Here is a 22204-nt window from a genome sequence, read left to right on the forward strand (position 1 = left end):
GTATATCGATGATGTAACGTATCCAATATAAATAACTGTCCCACCTGCCGGTTTAAGCAGAAACAAAACTCCCCTCCGTAATGAAGGAGCGCACCAAGGGAGATAATCTCGAAACTTGCATATTAAACTATATCCATTGATTACTTTTATTATGAATGAATTTCTGTAATTATGGTCCTCACATATATTTTTAAAAGTAAATTGAAATGAACAAAAGTACCTTTTGAGCTTATGCTTGCACCCATCATCAACGGATCGAGAACATCTGTGGACCTTTTGAAAAATCCGTCGTTAGGGAACTGATAAAAGAATCCCTCCCTAACGTCAGTTTTTATTCCGCTGACACTTGTCGGAAATTCAGATTCTTTAAGAGGTATCACACCTTTACAAGCACAGTATAACACAATACATGGTTCGCGAATAATTTCATCGCCATTTTTCTTAGAACGGAAATTAGAAGCACTGATGATTTCTAAATTTGAGTGTTTCTCAAAAAGATTGTTTGAAATATCCTGTATACATTTTCTAAAGATGGATTGAAGGGTGTTGTCAACCTCTGAATCTTGCTCTAGGCTCGTTGCATATGTTCCCTCATGTGACGGAAATTTATATAGTTTGCAAACAATACAGTAGAACATTCCAGCATGCTTAAAGTTTGTTTCTTCAATTACTTTGAAATCGTCAATTACAAGCACTATAACTTTTCTGCTTTTCCCTAATTTCTTCTCACCAATGTATAGTCGAACAATTTTTAAGTTCTTGTATCTCTTGGTCAACCAATTCCAAAACTTCAATAATACGTTTTCCTTGTCAGCGGTGTAATCTAGAAAGACTAAATTCAAAAACAAATCTTTACAGAGACTTCAAGATATTTTCCATTCAGATAATGTAAATAGTAAACAGTTTAAAATTATGCTCTAGTCTAATAAGAGAACATTTGTTTTACTGAATGAATAAGGTTTAAATTAAGAAACAAGAAGACATTAAGAAAAGCCTTAGTGTAATTAGTGTATTCCTTAATGGTGCAAATATATTAAATCTCTTGGTGTCGCCTGCGTGGCGCAGTGGTTAGAGCGTCTGCTCTAGAGTCGCGGAGTAAGGAGTTGATCCTTTCGTCGCGGGTTCGAATCCCACTGCGGGACGTGGAGACCAGTCCTTCGGATGAGACTGTAAAAACCGAGGTCGAAGTAGACGAAAAAGATCCCTCACTGCTCAATGGCCCTGAGTGCCGAGCATAGGTCAAAATTTGTAGCCCTCCACCGGCAAGTGGTGGCGTCTCCATATGAGTGAAAAAATCTCGAGAGGGACGTTAAACAACAAACAATCAATCAATAATCTCTTGGTTTGGATAAAAAGCTTTCAAACACAATATAAATAGTCTAAGATGTCTTTTGTCTGAGAATTTTGTTTTCTAATTTTTTTTTTCCTAAGAAAAAATGATTTTCTTAGAATTACATGTGTGATAAATTCCTGTTTCTTCCCATTTTAATTCAAAAAGTTTGTTTGTTGTTTTTTTTTTCATTGCAAACAAACTATATCGGAGATATGGGATAAGTCATGGAAACAAATCCATCAAAAAAATCAGCCGCTTTTGGACACATCTTTTGATTTTTATCATATATTTTAATTCTATTTCCCATAGAAACCATTCATGCATTTCTAAATAAAACTAAAACCAACAGGATAAATTACAAAATTAAAAAAAAAAAAGATTAAGCGTAAAATTACCCTCTCTTGAAATATTAAATGTATAAAATACATTGTAATATCATTGAATACGGTAAACCAACTTTTATCCACATGCAAGAAATATCCTCGATTTTCGGGACCTTCTTTTGCGCACGAGTATTTCTCGCTGCAAAGTTATCATATTGTGTATCGTTTTCCCAGTCGGAGAAATTAAAAGTCGCGGATGGATTTCAGGCAGGTGATTCACGAATAAATGGGGGCACGAATAATAGTTGGTTTACAGTATTCTATCATACTGAAAGAAATAAATTGAGAAATCTTTTTGTGACAAAACCAATTATTTTTTTTAAAATGAAGTCTATAACAAATGATTTTTAAAATGATTATGGAACTGATTAGGTAATCCTTTGCAATAATTTAAGGTCTATAAATAAATATTTTAACAGACAAATTAATTGTTTCAAAATCGGAATTACACATGCGTAGTTGTACAAATGAAATGAATTTGAAACTGTGTGTCACATAAAAGACACACACTCACACACCTCTCTCTCTCTCACACACACACCTATACATGTGAAGGGTGTCAAACGGGGACAGGGGTTAAAGACTGTCAAAGTGGGGATTTCTTTATTTTCATTATATCATTGACTTTTGACCAAAAATATTACTCGTCCTATAACCCTGATGACAAATATAACGAGAATATATCAATAACTTTAATATTAAGCCAAGCACTTTTTACAGCATGAACGGGGACCTATTTCACACGTATTAATATTCATAAACCAGTACTTGATTCATACTACCTAAGCGGGGACATTTTCAAAATAAATACAAAATACTCTGTTTTATGCCTTTTATTCACTAATTATCACCGTTCCCACTACTGGTTAGGATCCTTGTCTTCATAGGCACTTAAAAATTTTATACTGCAATTCAAATATGGTGATAACTAACAGTAATCAGGCTCAACAGTATATTGAAACCAAAATTAAGACAGACCTGTATCGCGTTTCAGAAAGCGAAGTAAGACTGAGCCGAAGACCTCTCCACTAAGTGCTACGCATGTGCAGATCATATTGTCCCCCGCTGAAAGTGGGGGATATTAATTTCGGTCTGACTGTCCATCTGTCTGTAGTTCTGTCTGTCTGTAACACTTTCGTTTCCACGCAATATCTCGAGAACCCCTTGATCTTTTGCAATGAAATTTTACACAACAATTCCCTATGCCTAAAGACGCCTATTGATTTTGAGGTCCGTCTGTCTGTCCGTCCGTCCAACTGTATTTCTGTCTGTTTGTAAAACTTTCGTTTCCACGCGATATCTCGAGAAGCCTTTGAGCTTTTACAATTAAATTTTACATGACAACTGCCTACGGCTTAAAGAAGACGCCTATTGATTTTGAAGGTCAAAAGGTTTAGTAAATGCTAAACTAAACACTATGTTCTCTGTAAAATTTTGACAATGTAGAACGTGATATAAACATGTATATGTGACCTACTGTTTGCATTTAATTCCTCGACAAGTGAAGTTCAACGATGGTTAGAGGTATGATTCTCGCTTAGCATGTGAGAGACCCCGGGTTCAAATCTTGGATAAACCTACTTTTTTTTTTTTTTTTTTTTTTTTTTATTTATTTATTTATTTATTTATTTATTTTTTTTTGATTAACTAAATGATAGTACTAAGCATATGAAATGAAGAAGTTATGACGTATCCATATAGGCATTTCTATTTGCTTTAGTACATACATTTAATAATTCTTCAAATGCGGGGAAGGGGGGAGGGTCGACCTCCCCCCCCCTTTCATCTGAGCATCCTCCTTTTTTTCCCCTTTTTTCCGGGGGACACAAATCCTCTGAATTAGCATGTTTTATTTGATTTAGAGACTACAATTAGATGTGTCGGATCAAATTAATATTAAGCTAAAACCTTAGCACAGAAGTAAAGTACGGAAAGCATTAGTGCGTGTACATGTTTTCTCTCTTCGCCATCTTTCAAACAGATATATTTCACAAACTCATCCGTATTATTAAGATCAAAGCATTAAAATTAAATAACTATTTTTGTTTTTTATGTCCTCATATATAACTGCGTGCATAAATTCTAAAAAAAAAATCTACATAGAACCAAATTACAGACCCTAAAACGTGCCATTACACCTCAGAAATGAAACGAGCCGTTCCATACAAGAAGCGTACCGTACCGTGCACAAAGCGAAACATACCGTTCATAAAACGAACCGTACCGTTCACAAAACGAACAATACCATTTTTTTTAATAAGTATGCAAGCCACGCCCCGAAATCATTCCAAACCTTGCAATGACCAAATACACCAACTATGCATTTTCTAATTGAAAATTGAGCAACAAATATAATTTAGGATAGAAAAATATAGATATCCAGGCATTCGGAGAAAATCGCATCTTTTTTATGCTTATACAGTATTTCAATTCTTCTCTGTACTTCAATTATTATATAATACACAATGTAAAGAGTTTATGCTATCATTGTTAGACATCACATACCACATCTAATTTCATATCATGGTAAAAAGCGTTGGTGTCTAATGCTAGGCTAAAAGAAATTCCATTTCGCTAAAAATGAATTCATTTTTTTCTTTTATGGGGTACAATTGTCAACTTTTTACAAGACTGTTTCTAAGACTTCAAAGAATTTTAAGTCATATTGAGATGCATAAAATGAAAATTGTTGCACAAAAAGATCTCAATTTCAAGCTTCATTTTAAGACTTAATAAAATAATAAATTAAAGAGTTATCCTTCCTGGCTGAGGATCGGATATCCTTAATATAACTCAAAACTAATTATGACTCAAAACAACTCGACAGAGTGTGAGGCGATTCCTTATCTTATATGCGTCAACGGTTAATGCTTGCCTGATATTTTTACTTTCATATAAAATGCAGTATCGTAATATTTTCCTGTACAATCTATACATATAAATTAATAAATTTTGCCAAAAAAAAAAAAAAAAAAAAAAAAAAAAAAAAAAAAAAAAAAAATCCGGAACACTTCCACTAGAGTTCATACTTTCTCCTCTAGGAATGCACTAAGTATAAGGTGATGTCCGTAATCTATATTCAGATTTCACTCGCATAGTAATTATCGTTAATTTAATTAAAAGTCTACTTTCATTTTCGATTAATAGCCTCAAGATAGCAAAAACGAGAGTACGGTGGTGGTTCCGGTTTGCGGATCTTAGTTACAGACATTTTTAAATGAAACTGACAACAGGCAAGCTTTTAATAATTTCGTAAAATGTCATTAATGAATAATTCATTCAAATTTTGATTTAACTGAAATAAAAGAAAAAAAAGTTGTGGTATCAGATTTTAAAAAATTGTGCGAAACTTTTCCGTTTACGTCAGATCTCACTCTTGATTGAAAGTTCTAGAACGTCATAGGGCATCGAACCCAATTTTTTAATTTGTTTAAATATAGTAAGTAAAAGTGGTACCTTATATATATATATATTTTTTGTTTTACATTTTACCAAATAGTTTTTAAAAGTGAGTGCTTTTATAAATTCATTTCAGAGTGTTTTTTTTATCGTATCTTTTGTATTAAAGATCTAAATACCCATTTAGGCCTGTATACATATGGAGTGAAAACCGAATTTTTACCACCAAAAAATGCAAACAAAAACATGTACGAGTACAATAAATGTGCACATTGGCTTCTTTAACCCTTGATGTATAAGGAAACAGAACATCTGTAGTATGAAAAAGAATAATAGGACAGCAGATATCAAAATAAATTTTCTATTACAAGAGGAAATGTAAATTAATGAGTACTTATAGTACATTATGTATGACATAGTACAGCAGATATCAAAATAAAGTTGCTTTATAACACGTAAGAAGAAAACGCTTATTAAATTGATACTTTTTAAAGTAAAAAAAAAAAATAAGGATGAGTATATCTACTTCCGTTCCTAAACTACTTTTCTTCGAATAAATCTGTCAACAGTGGAAAAAATTGAATTTCCCCGCGCTTGCCCGAAATTTCAAATAGTTTATATACATTATTATAACAGCTTCGCGTCTCATTGATCTGATAATCCGCGCCTGTCAACTCGGCGTGATACGACTCTTCGAATAAAGTTACTGTTATAATGATAAATTTATTATATACCCCCTTACAACTAGCAAAATATAGTTTTAAAAATACCTTTTGAGACCAATTATATAAGATTTTCTATTAAACAAAGCATTTTGTCAAGGAACTCTAAGATGCGCATGAAAAATTACGTCATGTTTCTGTGTACTACGTCATCAATTTCAGAGAGGGGTGATATGAATTCAGAAAACCACAATGTGGTGATCCGAAAAGTTTGATCACACCGTCACGCAATTGTACGAAATCTACAGTAAAATTGAGTGATACGCACTTGGGTATATAATAAATAATAAATATATCTGAATCTAACATTTTGTTTATTCCTACAGCTTTTATATGAACGTTCTCGGGAACCAAGACATATCAGAATTTCAAAAAGTATAAGAATCCTGTCCCAAAATCATGCCAATATATTTAAAAATCATTTTTTTATTCGTGTAAGTACATGTAATAGTTTACATTGGCGTCGGAAGCAAATTTTTTGTAGTAACCTATAATGCAACTCATTTAGCTGATGTCGGTTTGCCATTCACGTTGGGTGCCTCATTTAGCATGTAAATTTATTCTGACGTCCCAGAAAATAGTTTCCTCGAGCTGCTAAAATCAGACCAAAAGTGTAGGGGGAGTAGCATTTTAAAAGTATTTCAAAGAAATATCTATTTTTAGTTACCATGGCAACACCGTTAATCGAAATCAAAAATCGATGCATAGAATTATGTATCTTTGTGTAGTCTACTTGTGTGCCAAGTTATATGAAATCAGACAAATCTGTAGGAGGAGTAGCATTTTTAAAATATTTCACAGAAATTTTTATTTTTAGTAACCACGGCAACACCCTTCATCAAAATCAAACACCGATATATAGAATTATGTATTCTAGTGTAGTCTACTTTGTTGCCAAATTATATTGAAATCAGACCAAACTGTAGAAGGAGTAGCATTTTGAAATAATGTTTACAGACAAACAGACAGACGGACGGACGGACGACGAACACCTTACTATCGCATAAGCTCTTCTGCTCTCTGAACAGTAGAGCTAAAAAGGAAAAAAAGTAAATTCTCCAAACTCGAAAATCCTATTTCGGGGTGGGTGGAAGGGGGGGGGTGGAAGGGGGGGAGGGATCAAACGTCTTTTGTATCATTTTTTTTCCTCCCACCCTTTCGCTTACCCTTCTTTGACTACACTGATACGTCTGCCTGTTGAAAGGGGAGGGGGGCTAAACCTACACCCCAATGTTCAATGCCTATATTATGTCTGCAAAAAAGTGGGGGGTTATGCCCTCCTAGCCCCCTACCCCGGTTCCGACGCCTATGGTTAAAGGCAGACATGGTTATAGATAAAGCAAAAAAAATCCCTTGTTATATAGCATACTGTCATAAAAAGAAAAATAAAGTTGGCCACATTTTCGCATGGAAATTTCAGTAAAATGCACGTAATCAAACCTAATCTGCCTATATATCAGATTTAATTTCTATTTAAAACATATTCCTAATTCATTTGCTTTATTCGCTAAAAAGTCTGCAGGTAAAACGTGTTACCTGGAATTTACACATACAAAAAAGTCCACTTTAATTTTAAACATGCTCAATCTGACTCAGCCTAACTGAAATACTGTACATCTCCTGCCACTGTCTCGTTACCTAGACTCACGTACTAAAATTTCGTTGTTTACACCAAAACATTTAATTAAAAATTGAAATACATAGAGATAACAAACATTATTCAAGCTCAAAAGTCCATCAAACAATACAAAATAGGAGCAGAGCAAACTCGGACCTCCGAGACGTCAGAGGTGGGATCAGGTGCCATGGACGAGTGAGTATCCACTGCCGACCGGTCACACCCGCCGTGTGCTCCTTGTCATGATTGGGAAATAATGGAAAAATCCGTTGACAATTCAGTGTGTAAAAAAATGGCCTAACAATTAGTATGAAAAACGTCAGTCAGCATTTGACTCAATGATAAATTGTATTTGCTGACAAGGTCATTGTATCGACCATAGAACTTACGAAATGATGATGACTTTAAACGAAACAGCTGATATTCTTGTTTCATCAACTTGTTTGTCAATAATTTACCTCGTTTTAGAAATTATTCATACGTAGAGCATGCTCTTGCGTATCGAATCAACTGAGAGATATAAACCCTGTATGCAGGTGATGAAGGTATATTGCTGCATAAGTAAGGGAAGTTGACGATTGAAAAGTTAAAGTCATCACGTTTATCATAAAGCTTGGTTGTTAGATTACCAATTAACGTCTTTTTCAAGTAAAATATCAAAATATGAAACAGATGTATCAGACTCTGTGATATCTTTTATCTCAAGCTTACCAGGATATATTGTATCGACATAAGAATGGAAATAACCTTTGTTAATTGAAAATACGTCGTCGATATATCTAAATGTCGAGTTGAAGGCCACAGCAAGTGTTTTCTTCTTTTCACGTACAAGATTTTGGACAAATTCTGCTTCATATGAATACAAAAAAGGTCTCCTAATAATGGGGCGCAATTTATATCCATGGGAATTCCAATAGATTGTTGGAAGATCTGGTTTCCAAAAACCACATAGATATTGTCAATCAGAAACTCAAGCATCTCTTTAATGTCAACTTCAGAGAACTTGTGTGTACAATCAGAATGTTTTTTAACAAAATAATCGGGGAAAATACAAACTTCAACATCACCATTTTTTCTTAAATCTAGCAATTTCATTACAATTTCTATTTAGAATATGATCATATACATGTAATACTTCATATATAGATGTATAATGTTTCTTGAAGATTTTATGTATATTTAAGGATATTAACCATTTACGATTTTCATATCCATATATTTTTTTTTCAATAAGCAAAATTTCTTCTTCTTGATATGTTTTATGAGTATACTGCATTTATTTGCAATAAAAACATTTTTATATCACTTTATTGACCAATTTCGTTTTAAATGCATTATATTAAAGTACTTATCTGTTCATAAATCGATCAAAAAAGATCCTTTCAAGCACCCTTTCGTTCGAGAAAAGTACGATAATTTGTAAATTAATAAATAAATAAAAAAAAGTACCCATTAAAAAATGAGAACCATTTGCACATCTTACGTACAGGCCATTATAATTACTCCTTTGAAATAGAAAACAAGATGTGTTTGTGAAACACCGATGCCCCCGTATGGCAGCTTATGGCGAGGGTTGAAGTTTCTCAAATGCAAGTCAAACTCCAAGGTCATTAGGTTAAACTCGCTGATATCCAAAAGGAGGTCTTGTCACGAGGAATGCACCTGTGAGATATGAAAGCCCTAGTACTAACGGTTCAAGAGATATGGCCAAAGTAAAAGTTTTTTTTAAAAGTGGGTCAAACTCTAAAATCAAGGTCAAAAACTTTTATACCAATTGAAAGGTCTTGTCAGAGTGTATACACATGTGAAGTATACGAAACCTAGCACTAACTATTCAAAATTTATGGCCAAGGTTAAATTTTGGAATTTTTTTGTAAAAGTGGATCAAACTCCAAGGTCAAGGCCACGAGGTCAAATTTTGTAGTACCCAAAGAAAAGTCTTTTCAAAGGGAATAGAACTTTTAAATATAAAAGCCATAACCCAATCCATTCCAAAGTAATGAGCAAGGTTAAAGTTTTTGCGGACAAATAGACAGACAAACAGACGGATGGACAGGGCAAAAACTATATACCCCCGAATCTTCGATAACGGGGGCATAAAAACAGTATTATGGACAAGGTATTTTAATTACTGGAAATTTTTTTTACAAATTCACAATTTTTTTTATGATCTTTATATTCAATTAAAGGGGAAATTAACGTAAAATGTGCATTAACTTAGTTGATGGCATAATTACCAAACATTTCTCATTATCGAAAAGATAAGTGTCTTTTGTTAGAGGATTTTTATTAAAACATCCATTTCAAAACAAAAAAAAAATATCAGGGACCCAGCATCGATTTTAAAAAGTTTGTGTTGGGAACAGGGGAAGGGAGTTGTTTGTTGTTTAAAATTCCTCTCGAGATTTTTTTCACTCATATGGAGACGCGACCATTTGCCGGTGCTGCAAAATTTGCCCTATACCCGTTACTCAGGGCCACTGAGCAGTGAGGGATCTTTTTCGTGCTAACACCCATGTGACACGGGCCTCGGTTTATGCGGTCTTAGCCGTAGGACCGGTCTCCACGTCCCACAGTGAGAATCGAACCAGCGACGTAAGGAATGACTCCTTACTCCGCGACTCTAGAACAGAGGCTCTTACCACTGCGCTACGCAGGCGGGGGTGGGAGGGGGTGGCGGAGGTAATTAAGTAACCAAAAACTAAGTGTCTGAAATATTCAACAATCTTTGACAGTACATGAAAAGAAATACGGGAAATGCAGGTCAGCCTAAATTACAACTTCATGTACAACAAAATATTGTCGGCACTCCAAAATTAAATTTTGCATATTTCGGAAGGGGGGTTAGGAGGTTCATACATGTTATCAGCCCTGAAAGTATGTTCGTAATCATTAGGTATGGATAAATGAAAAGCGTATACAAGTTAAACAAACATAATATACGAAAAAAAAAACCAAGATGTGTTTGTGAAACACTGATGCCTCCGTATGGCAGCTTACGGTGAGGGTTGACGTTTCTCAATTGCAAGTCAAACTCCAAGGTCAAGGTCAAAAGGTAAAAATTGTTGGTATCAAAAGAAAAGTCTTGTCACAAGAAATATACTTGTGAAATATGAAAGCCCTAGTACTAACGGTTCAAAGCTTATGGTCAAGGTTAAAGTTTGTTAAAAGTGGGTCAAACTCTAAGATCAAGGTCAAAATCCTTTATACTTACTAAAAGGACTAGTCACAATAAATCCGTATGTGAAGTTTGAAAGCCCTAGCCCCAACTGTTCAAAAGGTATGGCCAAGGTTAAAGTGTGATAATTTTTTGCATAAGTGGGTCAAAATCCAAGGTCAAGAGGTCAAATTTGGTACCCAAAGAAAGGTCTTGTCACAAGAAATACACCTGTGAAATATCAAAGCCATAGCCCCACCCATTCAAAAGTTATAATCAAGGTTAAAGTTTTTGCGGAGAAACAGACAAACAGACAGAAAGACGGACGGACAGGGCAAAAACTATATACCCCCGAATCTTCCATTAGGGGGCATAAAAAGAAAGAAAACTCAAAAGAAGGAAAGGGGGTGGTATGTCGATGTGCGCCATTATGTGCTGGATCAGCATTTGGTTAATTGTTTCAAACATGAAAAAAAAATTGTCCCCTATTACATTCCCAGATAATTCTTAAGATGGATCAAAATGTTTTGCACACTCGTAGCTTAAATTAAAAAAAAATGTTAATAAAAGATGATTATAGAGGAAAAAACCTACGCAATCAAATCTAAGATTAAATTTTGCAGCAAACACACCATATACACAGATCAATAATGATTATTTATATTCTTGATACATGTACCTGCACATCAAATTCAATCGGCATTTCTGTTGAGACTGAGTAAAATAGGGTACTTAACCAATTTTCTGCAAAATCATCTGATTGGTTGAGAGATATGTACCCAAATACGCATGTAATTGTAAATAAGTGAGATCATAAGAAAGGCCATGGAAAACTCGTTTCCGACTGTATAGGATATAAAGGGCGGGGTTACAGCAAGAGCCCTGTATCTCCGACACAGTAGGAAACTCTTACTCTAATTTTTACCAGAGTGGAACCTTTATCATAATACAATTGGGGAAATGTATATTTAATATAATTAATTATCAGGATATATTTCAGGGGACAATATATGTATCAATTATCGCAATACAATAAGGGATATTTGTTACATTTTTATTACATTTGTATAGAATCATAACGGATATGTGTGTTTAGACCTTATCATTATACAAGAAATGACGACTTTATAAATTATTCTAAACCAACAGAGGACTTTTGAGCAAAACTTATCACAAAACAATAGGGGACATGTGTGTATAAATTTAAGCAATACAATAGGAGACATTGTGGTTAAGAATAATAACAGTGCAATTTCTTGATCTTTGAAACATAAAGCATTGCGCAAAGTGGTGATGAATTTTAAAAATATGAAGTATGTTTTATAAAAAGGGAATAATTATAAAGATGCATAAAAATATTCTCTGATAACAGTTACTTTTTATCCTTTTTGTTTAATTTATTCCAATGAAAACTTGAAATTGAGCCTGAATTTTGATTAGGCATTAAATACAGTTAATGTGGAACTACCATCTCCACCCATCCCACTCCACCTCCAAGAGAATAGCCCAATGTTAAAGAAAAATAATAATTACATCGACAGTAGTATACTTATACTTGAAAATATATGTATGAAACAAAAGAAACAATAGATAAGGCTGTCAAGAAATTATTTACTTCTGTTAAATGATGACATCTTTTGATAAAAAAAAGTATCAGTGATAAGTGATAAGTGGTCAGGGGGGGGGGGGTCATTAAAAACGATAAAAAGATTTTCAAAATCATTAACCAAATGAACATCTATCGTTAGCTCAACAAAGACAATAAAGAAATCTGCATTACTGAAAAGATAAAATATAAGCACACCAATTAAGCCAAAATAAAAGACGAGGATTTATGTACAACTCTGTAGCTGCTTATCCTTAGCTCGTTGATCTGCCTGATGAAATTGGAATGGATGATTAGAGAAGTAAAATGCCCCCACCCTTTATAAAAAAAAGTGCTTATTCACTCCACGTGGCGCAGTGGTGGTTAGTTATAGAGTGTTTACTTGGAGGTTGATCTTTACGTCGCAGGTTCGAAACCCACTGAGGAACGTTTAAAACGATCCTTTGGATGACATCGTATAAAATGAGGTCCTGTGTCGTAGTAAGTAATGGCACGAAAAAGATCCCTCACTGCTCAATGGCCTTGCGTAAATATTTACATGTTATGGTTAACGAAAACATAGAGCATGGGTCCGCTATACCTGAAAGACACACTTTTATGACAAAACATTTATATCTACTTCGTCTATTTCAATTCAAAAACATGATCTAAACGTCATTATTCATCCAGAGTTGTAATGCCTAGCGTTTAACGTCCAATTCTACCCGGAATTTTTATAGCCAGACCTAGGGTTTGAACCAAAATAATGCAACTTTATTTTAATTGTCTTTATTGCTGTTTTAAACATAGGTAATCAGAGATTACAGAGCTCACCTCAACGAATGTTGTCTTTAAGTAAGGCAAAGTCCCACACTTAACTAATAATCTAGGAGTGTGCATCCCTAGATGCAACATTTATGCAATTTTGGTCTGATAGGGCTTGGGAATAGACTTATCTGAAAACTTAAAACTAGTCACTCATCCAGAAAATGTAAGTCAAATCCAGCATCCGAAGCAAGTTTTGAGATTGTTCGTCCCTTGATGCATCATCCATGCAAGTTTGGTTCAGATAGGCCTTATAGTTACTTGGAAATGAGATCTGCTCCAAAAACTTTAACCTGGTCACTCATCCAGAAAATGCAGCATCCGAAGCAAGTCCAGTAGTGTGAATCCTTAGATGTATCATCCATGCAAGTGTGGTCAATATAGGGTTTATAGTTACTTTGAAATGACATCTGCTCAAAAAACTTTAATCTGGTCACTCATCCGGAAAATGTAAGTCAAATCCAGCATCCGAAGCAAGTCCAGTAGTGTGCATCCTTAGATGTATCATCCATGCAAGTTTGGTCAATATAGGGCTTATAGTTACTTGGAAATGACATCTGCTCCAAAAACTTTAATCTGGTCACTCATCCGGAAAATGTAGGTCAAATCCAGCATCCGAAGCAAGTCCAGTAGTGTGCATCCTTAGATGTATCATCCATGCAAGTTTGGTCAATATAGGGCTTATAGCTACTTGGAAATGAGATCTTCTCCAAAAACCTTAACCTGGTCACTCATCCGGAAAATATAGGAACAGGGAATTATTTAATCTTAGACTAATTATAAATCCTGGATTTTCAGAAAATTCTGAAATCAGGTGTAGTGCCCGAAAACTAGCTTAGTTTTGCTTGAAATTATCAGTTTTCACTGTAGTAGATACTGTCTAAATGGGTAAGTGTGTATATAAGAAGCTAATATAATTGAAATATTGTTTATTTTTATTCATTCATGTTTTTATTGTGTTCCAATTTCATATTTTTATTGTTTATTTTCAGTCATAATTATTATTTCTAGGGTAAATGTCTTTTATGCAGTGTATCTGGTGTTCTACTGTTGTAGCTGTAGAAAATAATGACGCATGCGCAGATGGGGGTTAGTCGATGCCTGGCATCAAAAACGACTAACCCCCATTTGCGCATGCGTCATTATTTTCTCGCTAAATTCTGCAGTTTTCTGCAATCAAACGGCGATATTAAAATAATCCATCGAATTTCCGTCATTAAATTATGCTACGACTCCACTGTTATCGCAAAACGTTCCTTCCGAGTTGTAGATATCCGTTAAACATTGCCAACAACCAGGGACCTATATAGGTCCCTGCAACAACGCACGGCTTCATAGTCCCATGAATGAAGACCCGACTGAAGAAATGACTCGCAGCAAACGAAAATACATACCGATGCGTATTCAGCACGACAACTGCAAACACTTACATATGTTTTCACAACCGTAACAACATTTAAATCCAACGAAATGGTCAGAAAAACGCAGCGATGTAAACACTACCAAATTTACAGCAGCTTCCTTATGCAGACAACCACTCCTCGACGTCACAGTCGTAAAATACGACGTCACAGGTACACCTTTTCCCGAACTTTTCTAATGCAAAATGGCGATTAAGCATTGTACGTAATATAAGGTATACTGTCTTTGTTGTTCAGCACACGTACTTCTAATTGTTTGCAAAAAGTTCTCCTTCAACCAGGTAATTGAATATCACAAGAGGAAAGGAAACTGGAATGTCTTCAGTACAGAAATCGGTCTTTGAAATTTGAAGATCCATGATCCGCCCACTTGTTTCACCTCCAGCTAAGAGGTGCATATTTAGTGTGCAAATCGAGAGTTTTCAAGCCATTGTGACGTCACCCTCAATAATTTGTAACAGATCAGTGAAATCTTACACATGAATCAATAAAAAATAATAATAATAATATAGTTAAACTGTGGAAAACGTTAGTTTGAATTCTTGTGTACCATAAACAAATTCCCAAGCCTTTGTGACATTACTCCTAAACTTGCAATGACGGAGAACAGAGAAAAATACTGCGTCATAAATATAACAATAATAGTATTTGAATACACCAGTCAGATTAAACCACCCCGTGTCCTCTTTTCTTGTACTTTACAAACGTATTTTTTTTTTAGACAGAATACCCCCCCCCCCCCTTGGCGAAAAACGGATCGAGTACTCAGTTCAAATATTTTGATTTTTATTATTTTCATCATCAATATATATATATATATATATTTGTATTGGCTCAAAAAAAGAATTGAACAAGTTAAATTGATGCAAAGCATCAAATAGACCTCAAAAATATATAAAGCAAAAATATATAGAGCATTCTGAAGTATTTCCAAAAGAAAGAGCACCCCCCTCCAAAAAAAATGCATTTATGGCAGAATCTAGGAGAGGTGGTTCTAAGAAAAAAAATAAATATTTTCTTCAGTGGCATGTCTGATGCACCTTGGAATTTATTGTTTTTTTTATTTTTTATTATAGCCTTAAAATATTTCTGAATCTAGGGAGAATCCACAGTGTGCAAGTCTTTCTAAGACACTGTGAGTTACCCCAATACCCTGCATATTTCACTTACCCATTGAGAAGAAGGTAAACATGGCCTATTTACACCCTTCATACGTTCAAAGGCAACATTTCTCAATATTTGAAATTTTAATTCTTTTCCCCAGACACTCTCCTTCCTATCTATGCCCTAAAATCTGTCCATCCCACTCCGTGCGAATCCTAAGACATATTTACGGGAAAAAACCCTGCGCTTTGCGTGGTCAATGAAATGGGGTAAATTAGTAACCTGTGGCATACTTATACTTTCTAAAATCAAATTAAGGGTTACATACAAATTCCAACATTTAATTTAATTTCCTTTTTATTTAACTTTGTTTATTGTTTACTCTTTTATTTTCCATAATTATATGTTTCATTTTAAATGTATTATTATTATTATTGAGCACATAAAATATTGAAATTATGCCACCCCCCACCCCCCGAAAAAAAAAATTAAAGGCGTCATATTATTCTTTAAAAATAAAATTTAAAGCTTTAAAGGAGCTTGGACACAGATTTGAAGTTAATATTTTCTCAAATTTGCTGTATAATTTCATGACTTATATGTTGCTATAGCATTTCATACTAAAATATAATAAAAATCTTATTTCATCTCGAAGTTATTAAAACATCGAATTTCTGGACGCGTTGGATTGACACATCCTTGCGCTTTCACATATTTTAATTTTTATTCCTAGTACTTAAGAAAAGTGGCAATTTTGTTGTGTATTAATGAAAAATATAACCCAGAAAATTCAGAGTAGAAATGTTCGAAAGCAAAATCTACTCGCAGTATTGTAAGTCCGTGCTCAGTGGTGTGTGCAGAGTTTAACAATTGAATACACCCGGTGAATCGTAAACATTAACAATAACAGAGCTCGTGCCCTGTTTACAAAAACAGTTTACGTTTCACGGGTGTGTTCAATTTGTTAAACTCCGTACACATCACAGAGCACGGCCTGACAATACTGATGAGCTGGTTTTGCTTTCGAACATTTCTACTCAGAATTTTCTGGATTATAGATGTAATATTTTTCATTAATACATAGCAAAATCGCTTCTTTTATTAAATATTAAGGATAAAGTTAAAATTTATGTAAGTGCAAAGATGTGTTAATCAAACGCGTCCCGGAATTCGTAGTTCCAATAATTTCCAGATAAAATAAGTTTTTAATTATATTTTCGTGTGAAATGCTATTGCAATATATAAGTCGTGATATTATACCGAAAATTTGAGAAAATATTAAGTTCAAATCTGTGTCTAAGCACCTTTAATCTTATATCTGTAAAAGTTTTGGATCCTTCCCTCAACACTGTTGACATCATTTGTCTCGGATAACATAAAGATAAGCGTAAGCCAGCGTTAATTGCGCTTTGATTGAATTCAGTCTACATGCAGCTACACCAGAGAAAATCCACAGAATTTCTTCCCATGTAGAAAAGTGCATCTTTATGATAGACTTTTACACTTGTTCGACTTTTCTGTGTGTGTTTTATCCCCTCGCAACGGAGTTGCGTGTTTGTTTGTGGGTGAGTGAGATAATTCTGTGCGAAACGGAAGTGACGTAATTTGCATTGGAATCGATGTCGGATGCTGCCTTAGCTTATGGATAATAAATTGCGCAGCTCGATCACTATATAATAGTATGCTGCTAATCTATTATTATTATCATTTTCTTTAGCGTCATGTGGTTTTCTACCTTCTCAATATTTTTGTCCCCGTTTCAGACAATTGTGGGTATGTTACAAATCTTGCATTTTCACGAGTATCTTATTTGTGGTATTGTAATCTTCCATTTATACCTACATGTTAAATATAACATGGTTAATATTCTACCATATTACGATATTTTAATATTATTTAATTAAATGTGATCTTATTGTAATAATTGTATTTGCCCTCTGAGGGCCCTTGATTGGTGAATAAACATACTATTACATATAATATTTCAACAACATGGGAATGGAAAGGGGCTGTAAGCCTTTGAATGAAACTGTCCATATAAGGACTCTTTTCGGACAAACTATTATTGCGCAGATTTAGAGGGATATCTGGAGTGTCCAACTCCACCCTCGGATATTTTCTGAGATATATAAAATTTGAATAGCAAAGTAAACCAAAATGACCCCCCCCCCCCGTTTAAAAAAAACTCAGACACTTAGGACACTTGGTAAAATGTGATCGAATGAGTCATTTACATGTCCTAACACCCGCTCCCAACTAGATTGTTCGCTGATTCTTGGCTACTCCAAAAAATTTGAGATTTTTTTTTTCTGTTGGAGTTGCCCCATCATTCTCCTAACCTCAGAAAATAATTACACGTTTCAAAGCACACCATCATGTAAGAAATATTAATTTGTTTATATTTCACATAAATTAATCATTCTAAATGTAAATCCTGTCTCTCCATATAGCGTCCCTGCATTGATGATGATTTTCCTGGTCGATGTTCACAGGCTCGACTTGTAGTACTAGTAATGCAGTGCTGGATTTTCAAACTCGCAATCGCGTGGCAATATTGTATAGGAAACAGATCACGTCACATTTTGATAAAATATTTTGGAAAAAATAAAATAAATAACGATAGTGAAGGTAACATTACGTAAGCAAAATCATATAATTGTTCTTTTTTTGTTGGGAAAATTGTTAGACTGGAGTGATGCTTTTATAATATGCACAGTATTATTTCTTCTTCGAACAACAGTTAACACTTTATATGGAGGTTTACAATTCCTTAATTTTGTTGATACTAATGTAGATTAAATATTATCGATAATGTAAACCTTTTGTCTTTATATGCTATTTTTAAATGTCTCGTTTCAGCTGATGCATAAAAAGAGAGATTTCTTTTTATCGACAATACAGCCCCGTAGAATACCTGGGGGGGGGGGGGGGTGTAATTATAGTTTTTCACTGTTGTAAATCTTTATTTAAATGCTTCATGTAGTCTCCCCCGTTTTGTTGCAGCATTTAGATCGAGCACTCGCAAACTCCTGCAGTTGAAAAAGAAATATACTAATGTACAACCCCCCCCCCCTTCGAAATAGGTGTTTTGAGTTTGGAGACTTTAGCTTTTTTTACTGCATAGACATGATAAATATTGCATCTCAAAGTAATTGCCAAAAAAAAAATCTCAGTAAATGCTAATGATAGATTTATAATTAAGCTGTCAGTGCATAATATCAAATAAAGTAGTTCGTCGTATAATGTAAGCGTTATTGTTTATATTTGCCGTAACATAGAATCAGCTACAAGCAAATCCTTTAAAAAGAAAGTTGACCTAGCGCTGTGGCCATCATAAAACACACAAGTAGATATCTGAACCATTGGTTTAAGTTGCTGAATCCATTAATTGTAAATAAAAAAGGCATAGTGATGAACGGGGGGGGGGGGGGGGGGTCAATTCAGAAAGGTGAATCTAGAGTGGGCTTCACATCGGCAATAGCATTACTCATTAGTCATTTTATAAGCATTCTATAGTTTACTGTATTTTAAATTTTAAGGTGAAAAATAAGAGATCAGTAGAACCAATGAGCACCTAGTTTAAAATATTCCATGCAGTGTGGTACTATTTTGTAGCAATCGCATCTTCTCTGGTCTTTCCGGCAAGCATGCATATCCGAGGTTGTTATTCGAGCGTGTCGTAAAGTAGTTAAGAAAAGCTATATATTTATCATAATTTTAGAATTAACTGATATCTTCAGTCTTTGCATTATAAGACCTAAGTAACTGTTACATTTCGTACATTTACATGTACGTACAAGTTAAACAACAAAGCACGAATCTTTTACAGATAATGAAACGAAATTGTCATGGTACAGTTTATCTACAGTCGTATTCCCAGGATGCCCTACCGTGAGGTCGAGCATGCGTATTCCAGAAAAAAAAGAGTAACGTAGTTGCTAGCGAACCGATCCCAAAAAATAATAGAGAAAATATGTAGTAAAATTTGTTGTTACACCACGATAATTTATTTTTGATACATCACATTTCAGTAGTAATCATTAATATTGGTATCACCACCTAACATAGATCCAGGGTAGTATGATGATCACACGTTGAAAGATTGCTGCCGATTTCTTTCTTTGTTTCCTTCTCCAACTGTAATTGGCAAAATGGCAGCAAGAACATTTTAATTATTTTTTTTCTGTTTAGCGTCCATTCATCTTTCAAAAATCTACCCATCTATATAGTTCTTACTATTTTAAAAGCGATAATGGATCAACAAAAGGAAGACTAAGTGTTTTTCATAATAAACAAAGAAAAAGATATTCTAAAATTCACGGTAATGCCTAAAATGAACACACTTGCACTTTGATGGTGTTGTATTTTCGCTGTATTTTCCTCAAACGTTACCGATGGTGAGAACGCAAAGTACACTTCAAATTATTTTAATAAATAAATGCATACATTCAGTACTTTAATGTAAACACAAACATTGGGCTAATCCAGGAGAGGTAAGGTAACAGCACTTAAAACGGCATCAATATGTGAAAAATGGAGAGCTTAACTAAGCATTTCAGATTTCAATTGAAGCTTTTGCAGATAGAGACAGATAGAAGGACAGACGGTACAAAAGCATTATGCCACCATCTACATGTAAGTTCGTCGGGGGGGGGGGGGGATATTCCTCTAGCAAATTCTTCTGAGTTTCATAGTTAGGATTGTTGGCACATTCAATCTCATTTAACAAGCATGCATTCAAATCTAAATAGTTTGGATACATAACTCAAAATGTCTGTCTGTATGTTTGTTTGTATGTTGTTTCACGTCCCTCTCAAGAATTTTTCACTCGTATGGAGACGCCACCACTTGCCGGTGGAGAGCTGCAAATTTTGATCTATACTAGGCACTCAGGGCCATTGAGCAGTAAAAGATCTTTTTCGTGCCAGCACCTACTGCGACAAGGGACCTCGGTTTATATAATCTTATTCGAAGGACTGGTCTCCACGTCCCGTAGTGGATTTGAACCCGCGACGTAAGGATCAACTACATACTCCGCAACCCTAGAGCAGACGTTCTAACCACTGTGCCACCCTAACGACTAACTCAAAATGAAGTACATGTATCTAATCACTAGTTAAAATAATAAACAAATGCTAATATTTGTGTTTGTAATTCATTAAACTGGAGTTCACAGGATATTCAAATATTATTTTTACTTTAAAAAGAAAAAAAAACCCTCAGCTGCTTTATTTGTGTATTTGTGGGGCTTGAAAATGAAGGGCATTTAGCATAATCACTTAAAAATGAAATGCAAGTATATTAGATATATGACGTTTTGTGTGAAAATATTATCAAGCATACTTTACAGAGTGGATTGATCATGTGTTTAAAAAAAGGGGGAGAGGGACGATCGTCCGAGTATATGTTTATCCTTACAAACAAAGGGTAAAGCATTAATTCATGTTTGTGGCCACAAAATCCATGACTTCAAAACTTTTTATCTGGATTGCACAAAGAAAACAAATTCATTCAAAAGAATTCACAGATGATTTACTGGCATCATGAGGAATAAACCAAGCACGAAGCATCGTTTTTCAAGAAATGGGGGGGCGGGGGGGATAATTGATGACGTTTGAAAAATTTTGACAAGCATACCACCTTCCCCGAAAAAAGAAAAGAAATAAAAGAAAAATACCAAAACTTGCAAAACTTATTTCGGGGGGGGGGGGGGGGGTGGTCCAATTTAGTGCCATTAAATCTGCTGAAGAGACTTCTATACAATAGCCAGGAACCTTGCTAATGCCCTTAAGTACAAAACAGTAAAGCTGCAGTCTCATCAGACACTTCATTTCTTTTAAAAATACAGATGGAATTGCAGGTACATGTATTGAGATGCATACATAATACGTTACCATAGATTTCTGTAACATGATTTTCACCTCTAATTTTACATACTCAGTAAATTAAAATGGTATCATATAAAAATATACAAAACACAGTATCACTATATTGCATTTAACCGAAAGCCAAGGCTTGATGCGCGAGTCAAAGGAGGACGAAATGTGTGTGTAATCTCTTAATTTTTTGTCTTTACAAAATTAAGGAGGCAAAGATATGTTTTGTAATTACTTTTATTTAATTCGTTTAAGACTTTCCGATGAGGATGACAGTTATTAGAATAATAATAAATAACTTAACATGGAACTTCTGGAAATACAAGTACTGTACCCCCCCCCCTCCCTTCCCTTTTTTTATTTTTGTTGAATGGGTTATTCAGTATAGGTCGACAAAATATTCTCATGGTGTTTTTGATAAATATTAAAACGATTCTTGAAGGAATCTAACTTGCGAAGAACAAAATAAAACACTCGCGGCCAGCACCTAGACAGACCATTTGACATACTAATAGATTTAATTTATGAAAGTATCTTTTAGTGATCGAGTTTTCACTTGGAAAAATATATATATAAGCTTTTCTGAAACAAAAATCGTAAACAAAGATTTAAACTTCAAAATGTTTTTAAGGATTACGTTTACTCAACGTTACAGTTAACACAAACGGGTCGCCGTAGAATATGATGTTGTAAAATCGGTGACGTCATGATATATTAAATATAGAAAACATTAAGAAAATAAAGTGTTGATATTAAATTAAACGTAACAGTAAAGAATAAT

The 22204-nt window shown here is 34.4% G+C and overlaps 1 protein-coding gene and 1 long non-coding RNA gene across 2 annotated transcripts in view; one reads left to right on the plus strand and one right to left on the minus strand.

Moving 5' to 3' along the window:
- The window catches only part of LOC133195444 (uncharacterized), a 319912-nt gene that overhangs the window by 178155 nt on the left and 119553 nt on the right, over positions 1–22204 (minus strand). The gene's annotated exons all lie outside the window — the stretch shown is intronic.
- Positions 9021–10926, plus strand: LOC133195451 (uncharacterized). The gene is made up of 3 exons (XR_009722206.1): positions 9021–9048; positions 10485–10537; positions 10823–10926. It is a non-coding gene; the product is annotated as an uncharacterized LOC133195451 (long non-coding RNA).

This window comes from Saccostrea echinata, unplaced genomic scaffold (genome assembly GCF_033153115.1).
Source record: "Saccostrea echinata isolate AGI-Se365-2 ecotype Australia unplaced genomic scaffold, CSIRO_AGI_Sech_v1 ptg000029l, whole genome shotgun sequence".
Lineage (NCBI taxonomy): Eukaryota > Metazoa > Mollusca > Bivalvia > Ostreida > Ostreidae > Saccostrea > Saccostrea echinata.